At 30.7% G+C, this 9,124-nt stretch overlaps 1 long non-coding RNA gene across 1 annotated transcript; it reads left to right on the forward strand.

Moving 5' to 3' along the window:
* The first annotated feature begins 6,934 nt into the window (after nucleotides 1–6,934).
* LOC143076607 (uncharacterized) lies at nucleotides 6,935–8,760 on the forward strand. Its single transcript, XR_012978721.1, has 2 exons — nucleotides 6,935–7,205; nucleotides 8,146–8,760. It is a non-coding gene; the product is annotated as an uncharacterized LOC143076607 (long non-coding RNA).
* The last annotated feature ends 364 nt before the right edge of the window (nucleotides 8,761–9,124 follow it).

Below are 9,124 nucleotides of genomic sequence, written 5' to 3' on the forward strand. Positions count from 1 at the left end.
TCGGTTCTTGACTCAATTCATTATAGTGTTATACTTTTAATGCCCAACCTACGATTAGATGTGCATTATGTTCTCTGGTGTTTGAAAAAGTCGAAGTACAATCAACTTGAAACTTAGTACAAATGTTTCCTATGATATGGTCTTTCTCATTTTAAAGTCACATTAGAGTTTTGATCCAAATCTCACGATCGACTGTATATTGAAAATGATAGTATAAGTGGGGCATCCGTGTACTAATAAAACATTCTTGTTTAATATTCAACAGGAGTTTTTCCTATGAATATTCATAAAAGAATTCTAGTTTTTCATGTACACTTACCTCACACAAGACATATAACAAAGATGGAAATAAAACAAATTATATCGAATTTAACGAAAATTCTTGAAGAAGGTCGATCAAGGAAAGGTCTTCGGACGCATTCATTTGATACATTATAATTCTATACGTTAACGAAAAATTCAGGTTGATAATTGAAATATTGTGCATGTGATAACATTGATATTTAAGTTCGTTTGATTGTTGAATTTTCTTGGTAAACGATTATTAAACGAGGGTATTACCAGCCCAGTAGTCAGTACTTCGGTGTTGACATGAATATCAATCGTGTGGTCATTTTTATAAATTTCCTGTTTACAGCAATATTTTGAAACTTTTGATCCTCAATGCTTTTCAACTTTCTACTTGTATGGCTTTATAACTATTTTGATATAATCGTCACTGATGAGTCTTATGTAGATGAAACGCGCTTCCGGTGTACTAAATCATAATCCTAGTACCTTAAATATTTATACTATTTACACCACTGCAAATGCACTGGGTCGATGCCGATGCTAGTAGACGTTTTGTCGCCGAGGGTATCACCAGCCCAGTAGACAACATTTCGGTGTTGACATGAATATCACTTATGTGGTCATTTTATGAATTTCCTGTTTACCCAACTTTGAATTTTTCGAAAACCTAAGGATTTTCTTATCCCAGGAAGAAAATACCTTAGCCGTAATTGGCACAACTTTTTGAAATTTGGGTCCGCAATGCTTTCAACTTTGTACTTGTTTGGCTTTATAACTATTTTGATATGATCGTCACTGATGAGTCTTATGTGGACGAAACGCGCGTCTGGCGTACTAAATTATAATCCTTGTAACTATTATTGCAGGGAAGACCATGACTAGTAGCACATCCAAACTCTTTCATCTTGTAATAATATTTAAACATTTGACTTTTCTATACTTTACACAAGTATTCCGAATTCGAAACCATAAGACAAATTGAAAGATTTGGTATTGCTTTGTTTCATAAAAAAACTGCCCAACGTAGATACAAGATAAATCCTACTTTGTAAAAATTTAATCTGATTCAAAGACATAATTCTCTGAAACTGACATAAATTATATAAAAGAGGGACGAAAGATACCAGAGGGAGAGTCAAACTCATAAATCGAAAATAAACTGACAACGCCATGGCTAAAAATTAAAAGGACAAACGGACAAACAATAGTAAACATGACACAACATAGAAAACTAAAGAATTAACAACACGAACCCCACCAAAAACTAGGGATGATCTCAGGTGCTCGAATTAGGCCGTTAGTTTTCTTTATAGCTGATTATGCGGTATGGGCTTCGCTCATTGTTGAAGGCCATTCGGTGACCGATAGTTGTTAATTTCTGTGTCATTTTGGACTCTTTTGGAGAGTTGTCTCATTGGCAATCATACCACCTTTTTTTCGATTTCTGAATTGACAACATATTTGTCCTGTTTTGAGGACGCGTTTTTAAATAAACTATCGGCATTCACATAGGAACCAACATTGCCCCCTTCATTTCCACTAGTTCCCGTATTCTTATAAGACTGACTTCATTCATGAACTTTTTAAGAAGAAAGAAAAAGAATTTAGAAGTATCCTATAAAGATTATGATCCCACACTAAATAATTTATAAATTTGGTGATTGTGTTGAACGCATATATCACATCAAACTAGAGATAAAAGACACCACAGATACAGTTAAATCTGACTTATATATTAACTTATATTTTGACATTAACAATGAGGGTCGCTTGAAAATAAAATAAAATCGACAAAAGAGATGATTGCAGCTTTCTATTGTTGCACGTTTTTATTCTATGTACCAATATTTCAGCTATATCTCCCAATTGAAACGATATTCCAGGGCGTTTATTTCTCATCCTGATTTCCCTGATAGTCGGTTGCTGCTAAAAAGAAAGCTATCAAATTAAATGTTACAAATTGTGACGTTGAAATTATTCCTTCGTTAATTTGATAGACGCCATCACCAGCTGTTTCACAGTTGATAGCAGATGTGTTACTAATGTCGTAACTACAATATAAAAAAGAAGATGTGGTATTGACAATGAGGGTCGCTTGAAATTATAAAGTGACAATCCGTCACTTTTCATGAATTTGACGTACCGACTTATTACCGGGTTTGTACTTACTTGACCAACACGATGGGCTCAACGTGTAGAGCAGGATCTGCTCAACCTTCAGCAGCCACTAAGATCACTCCAATTTTTGGTTAGGTTTGTGTTCCTTATTATTTTTTTTTCTAAGTGGTGGTTTGTGTACAATTGTTTGTCGGTTATCTTTTTTTTCAACAATGGAGTTGTCAGTTTATTTTCCATTTATGAGTTTGAATATCCCTGTGGTATCTTTTGCCCCTCCGATTAAAAATAATTAGAATTTCCATAATTCACAAATTTTAACATTTGTCCTCATAAATTATATTGCGGAGTCTAATTATCATCGTTATTATCGTGTTTTGACTATGATGAACTTCAAAATAGTAGATTTTAAATACTTGATTTCATATTGTTTATTGTCTTATACATGTCAACCAGGTTCATTTTCTCTCCAAATAAAACATTTTAAAATTATCAAAAATTCCATCTTCTTAAAGGTAGAGAGGATATCTTATTCCGAGGATGATTTTTGTGCATGTTGCAAAAATACTTTTGTGGTTTTTACAAATATTTACCAGGCATTATTTGGTGTACAACAAAATACCTGAAACCTGAATTTAAACATCCATTTCTTAATATATAAATTGTGATAAAGTATATTAAAGATATTCAGAAAAAAAAATCCCTTTAAAATCAAGGTCAGATAATTACATTTGATTTTAAAGGACAATTTGTGTTTTGGTGGGGGTGGGGGGGGGGGGGGGTTTACAAAAAAATAAGGTTCGTGATCCCCTTTTTTATTTGATGTTTCACAATATTATTGAAGAGCAATTCCTCGTCAATTTAAGCTAATTCTATCGCTTTATGTCTCATCTCAATAGGAAAAAATCTCTTCTTTAAGCAAAAAAAATAAAATAACCACATTTTCCTTAATTTCAATGTATTTAAACAAATAAATATCAGTCAACCAAAGTTTTATATTGAAATTTAGAGGTACATTACTGAATCTTTTTTAATTTTTTTTTAAATCTTCATCGAAAATTTAGATACTCCAGCTACTTTAAAACCGTTCAAAGAATTAAAATAAAAAAAATACCAAATCCTGTGCAAATCTCGATATAATTCAGAATATTTAAGACAAGACACTGTCTATACTATCTTGATGTAGCTTCTGTTTTATTTTGGTGATTTGAAAGAACCATTAAAATAAATGCTGTAAAAAATACAAAGCCGGATATTTAACTAATTCTAAAGTCTGCAATCGAATGACATTTACGGTTTTGTATTTCATGTTGGGGACAAAATATTGGTTGTACAAAAATCCTGAATCTATATGTCAACTTTCAAATTTCTAATATGCGTGCAAAAGTTACAATAGGGAATTAATCACTGATTTCTACGAAAAAAATAAGATTATTTTAAAAGACATATACGTTAACCCAAAATATCCCATTGATTATCATATTATTCCACTTAAAATAATGCTTGCACTGCCCATTCAAACAATTATAAATCTACAAATTTATCATTAAGCCTCATTAGAGAAAATGAGTGAGGGCTATACACGGACATGCATTCTTACTAATGAAAAGTTTTAATTTTTTTGCATGCCCTCGCAATGAAGTATATAAATGATATAGATACTTAGAACTTGAAACAAAAAACAAACTTGTTAAAAACGTTATAATCAAACTTAACTCTGTGAAAAAAATGTGTATTTATAAGGAATAGTTCTTGAGTTATTAATTTTTTGAAATTTCATTACCAATCAAGTCAGTCTTTTTCGTCAAAATTTTGAGGGGTAAGGAAAATGATTTTAAAAATCGTTATACATTGATGTAAAATTGGAAAGTCATCACAATTTGGTTCTTTCAAAGGGTGTAGCAAAAAAAGAAGTAGACCACCATATGATTTTTTTCTTCCCAATTTTTTCTTACAGTTATATAAACCCAAAATTGAAGTTAAGAAAAAAAGTTTAATTCTAGCAATTTTTGGCTCCTCAGAGGTGTACATCTTCGTTAAGACATTTGGTTGAACACCCTGACATCTCTTTTCAAAGCAATTTCCTGAGTGATAGTCTTTACGAAGAACAATTTGATGTTGTCTCCAGTTTCGTAATAATAATTACAGCCCATATTTTGTATAAGAGTATGATCAGATTCACCAAGTATTTCATTTTTAAGTTGTGAAGTTATATACGTTGTTTGATTTTTTTTTATTATTTGGAAATCTAATCTATATAAAAAATGAAGATGTGGTATGATTTCCAATGAGACAACTCTCCACAAGAGACCAAAATGACACGGAAATTAACAACTATAGGTCCCCGTACGGCCTTCAACAATGAGCAAACCTCATTCCGCAAAGTCAGCTATAAAAGGCCCAACAATGATCATGTAAAACAATTCAAACGAGAAAACTAACGGCCTAATTTATGTACAAAAAAATAAGAACGAAAAACAAATATGTAACACATCAACAAACGGTATATAGTATGCTACTATGAAAATGTTCCAACATTTAGTTAATGACTTATTTAGTTTTATGTAACATTAAACGATAACTGGGTATGTTTCAACGCTTAAAACAAGAGCTAAACATTTGTATATAAAAAAAGAAGATGTGGTATGATTGCCTATGAGCTACTCTCTATAGGTTATCAAATGACACAGAAATTAACAACTATAGGTACTGTTCTTCCTTCAATAATGAGCAAACCTCATACCGCATAGTCAGCTATAAAAAGCTTCGAAATGACAAATGTTAAACAATACAAACAAGCTAATTTGTTTATAAAAAAAACGAAAAAAAATGATGTTACACATCTACAAACGGCAACCACTTAATTACAGGCTCCTGAGTTTGGACAGGCACACACATACAGAATGTGGCGGGGTCAAACATGTTAAAGGGATCCCAACAATCCCCCTAAACTGCATAATATACAGTCAGGGGCATTCCTTAAACAAGTAACTTTTAAAATTACCTATATAAGTTATGTTGAAAACGAGGCTATTTTGAAAATTACTTATATAAGTAACTTTTCTAAATATTATTTTTATAGGTGACCAATTATACAAATTTTACTAGTTTTAACAAATTGTTAGTCATCTTGTTATTTTTCCCATGAAATATAAAATCTAATACTTATAGGTGACTAATTATACAAATTTTACTAGTTTTAACAAATTTTTAGTCATCTGGTTATTTTTCCCATGAAATACAAAATCTAATCCTTCTGAAACACTAATTGCTTTTCTGACGCACTTATCTTTGATATCGACGCTTCTTGCTCTTGGGACTATCAAAATAACGTTTTCCTTCAAAATCTTGAAGGTAGACAGATATAAATAGATAGAAACTTATGAATTAATTAAGACTTGAAGTTATTTATAATTTGTAACCCAAAACAATTACATATGTTCCTTAAAAAAGTGTTATTAATAATTCTTTCAAAGATGTACAAAATAACTTATTCAGGTAACATTGTTGTCATTATTTTTCAAGTAACCCTTTATGTGTATTCTCCTCTCAAATCCTACAAATTCTTTAATTTATGATATAAAATGATGTAAAATTTCATGAAAACTACATTTAGTCCCTGCTTCTATTGAAATTAAAAATAACTCTATTGAGTAATTTAATATTTTTTTAAAACAAAAATTACCTATATAAGTAACTAAAAAAGGTTACTTGTTTAAGTAACGCCGCTGACTGATATATAATCTTGAATTATCGTATTTGTTACTAAAAAGAATTTCTTTGAAAAATATGTAATGACTTTTAGTTATTTACATGTTATGTTGAGGTGAAAATTGTTAAAACTGATAAAATAAACAAAAAATGTCGATAAAATAAAGTGTGTTTTACTAACAAATGTGAAACTGTTATCATTTTCTCTGTCTGATCCCATTTTGGGATATCCATCTTAAGTAAACTGAGTTCAAAATATAGAATATTGATTTTCAAACTATTTTACTATAAATATAACTGTTTAGAAATCGACAAATCTCACATATTGAGTTCACTGAATTAATAACGCGTACGAAAAATTCAACAATAATGGCCTACATCTATAAATTTTAAACTATGTATTTCGAGTATCCTCCTATTTGTAGTCCGGTATAAAAACAGGATATTCTAACCAAAACAAGAATTGTTTGAAGTTCCAATTCTATCATACCAGATAGGCATTAAGACAATAAGTGGCTCTTCAGGTTTGCTTGAAGCAAACTCTGTTTTGATACAAAAACGTTACGGAAATGCTGAAATACTGAATTATTCAAATCCCGACCTAAATCTGAATATCTTTTTTTCAGTTTAATTTAATGTAAAATATAACGAACTTGAATTTTTTAATACACATGATAAATAGAACAACTAAATTTCAAAGTACAAAAAAATTGTTTTTACCCAAAATTTAAAATGCAATAGTTGGAAAAAATGAAATTGATTTTAGATTGTATTTCGACATTTTCACGTGGTTGTCGACAGGTGTTATTATATAAAGATCGCTCAGGTTGGCAAAAACACATCAGTGACTGGTAAATTCTACATTCTAGTTATGTTCCTGTTAATTCTATTTTGCGGTTTGAGTTTTTGTTCCGGTGTACAGAATGCAAAAGTTCAGAGGGAAACTTCAGGAAACAGTTTCCTGTGGATTATTGCAAAACAATTGGCCCGATTGGAAGACAAAGTCCAAGACATCCAGAAACAATACAACAGCAAGGATAAGGAAATTGAAACGATTAAGAAAATATTACAAAGTAAAAAGTTTGATGGTAGGTTTTCAAGAATAGTTGACAAGCTAATAATGAATAAATGCACTTAATAATAAACACAATTGAAAAAATCAATTTGAAAATATATGTGTTTTAATGAACGATGATAATCATTTGTTGCATCATTCATTCTGTTTGACATGAAAATGTGCGATATATTTAAGAAATGACTGTAATATTTTTTTCTGTCTATTCGAAATAACATAAAACATTTAGTGCACACTGAATAACGCGCGTAGCGGGTTATTTCACAGTGTGCACCACATTTTTTATGTTATTTCGAATAGACAGAAAAAATATTACAGTCGTTTCTTATAATTTAATTCAAAATTCCATTTTAAACCGTAGAAAACCATGAAAAAACGTTGATGACGTCACGGTCATCTAGATGAGCTACACAATTTCGATCCAAAGTAATAACAAAATATTTTTTTAGGAAATGTGTCTCGGAAAATACAGTCACTGGTTTAAAATCTTTTGAGTGTTCCTGGTGATTCTCATCATATAAATTCTATTTATAACACAGGTATCTAAAACAGATACTCATTATATGTATATTTATCTACCGTTTTAATCCTTTTCTTTCATTGTCCTTCAGTATTTAAAAGTTGCATTTTGTGATCTTCTTTTTGACATGTTAGGAGAATTTGTACGTTTTTAATATAATTTGATTAGGTACTTTAGAGTCATTATTATTCGCTTGATAACAATTTTCGCAGAATATGTTTCCTAGGGTAAACCACAGATTTAAATATACAACTCACATTTCACATTGAATATCCCATTCCAAACCTTGTTATACAGTTCAGATAGTTAATTTTTTGGATGCTTCGTAAGTGAGATTATTAAATTTATATGTACTTATTATGTCAAGATTTTAATGTTTTTATGAAACATTTTGAAAATATTTTTGTCATAATTTATTTATTTAATTTTTCAGCAGTCAAAACACCAACTGTTGTGTTTAAGGCGCGGGATTTGAGAACTGATGGTAATTTAATTGGTAAACGTCTTGTATTCCCAAACATGATAGTAAACCATGGTAGTGGATACAACCGACGCACAGGTGTTTTTACAGCTCCGGTTTCCGGAGTATATCTTTTCAGCTTGCAGTTGTGTCCTGAACCAAAGGCATCTATTCATATGCACATCAAAGTAAGAAAATCTGGACATGTGATCGGGGATCTGAATTTTAAAAACCAAATTGGTAGGCAATGTGTATCTGCAAATGGAGTAGATTTTTTGTCCAGAGGTGAACAGGCCTGGATATACTGTACCAGTGCTAGTTCTTCTGGAGACGTTATCGTTATAGCAGACCATGGAAATAGTTTTTCAGGAGTACTGTTACACACCTAACTACAGAATTTATTTCTTTAATTTGAAATGCAAATCTTAAGTTTTTTGCTAAAATATATTTCAGGCATTATTTTGGCATATACATACATTTTTCCTTAGAAAATTCATCTAATGAACTTTTGAAACTATTTAGAAATTAAAAATTGATAATCAAAACACTTTACTTATTGTTTTATTTTAATAAACCAATCGTTATGAGCAGATTTTGTTTTCATGTGCCATTCGGCCCTTAAAAGCGAATACGTTTATCAGTCCATTCTTTGAATGATTTCCCTTCTTTTATATTCTGCCTGTTAGGAGCCTATAACTCAGTGGTTCCGTTTTTTTATGTGTTACATATATGTTTTTCGTTCATTTATTGTACATACATCAGGCCGTTAGTTTTTCGATTGAATTGTTTTCCATTTGTCATTCCGGGGCCTTTTATAGTTAATCATGCGGTATGGTCTTTGTTCATTGTTTAAGGCAGTATGTTGACCTATAGTTGTTAATTTCTGTTTCATAAGGTCTCTTGTGGAGAGTTGACTCATTGGCAATCATACCACATCATCATTTTTTATATA

This window comes from Mytilus galloprovincialis, chromosome 5 (genome assembly GCF_965363235.1).
Source record: "Mytilus galloprovincialis chromosome 5, xbMytGall1.hap1.1, whole genome shotgun sequence".
Lineage (NCBI taxonomy): Eukaryota > Metazoa > Mollusca > Bivalvia > Mytilida > Mytilidae > Mytilus > Mytilus galloprovincialis.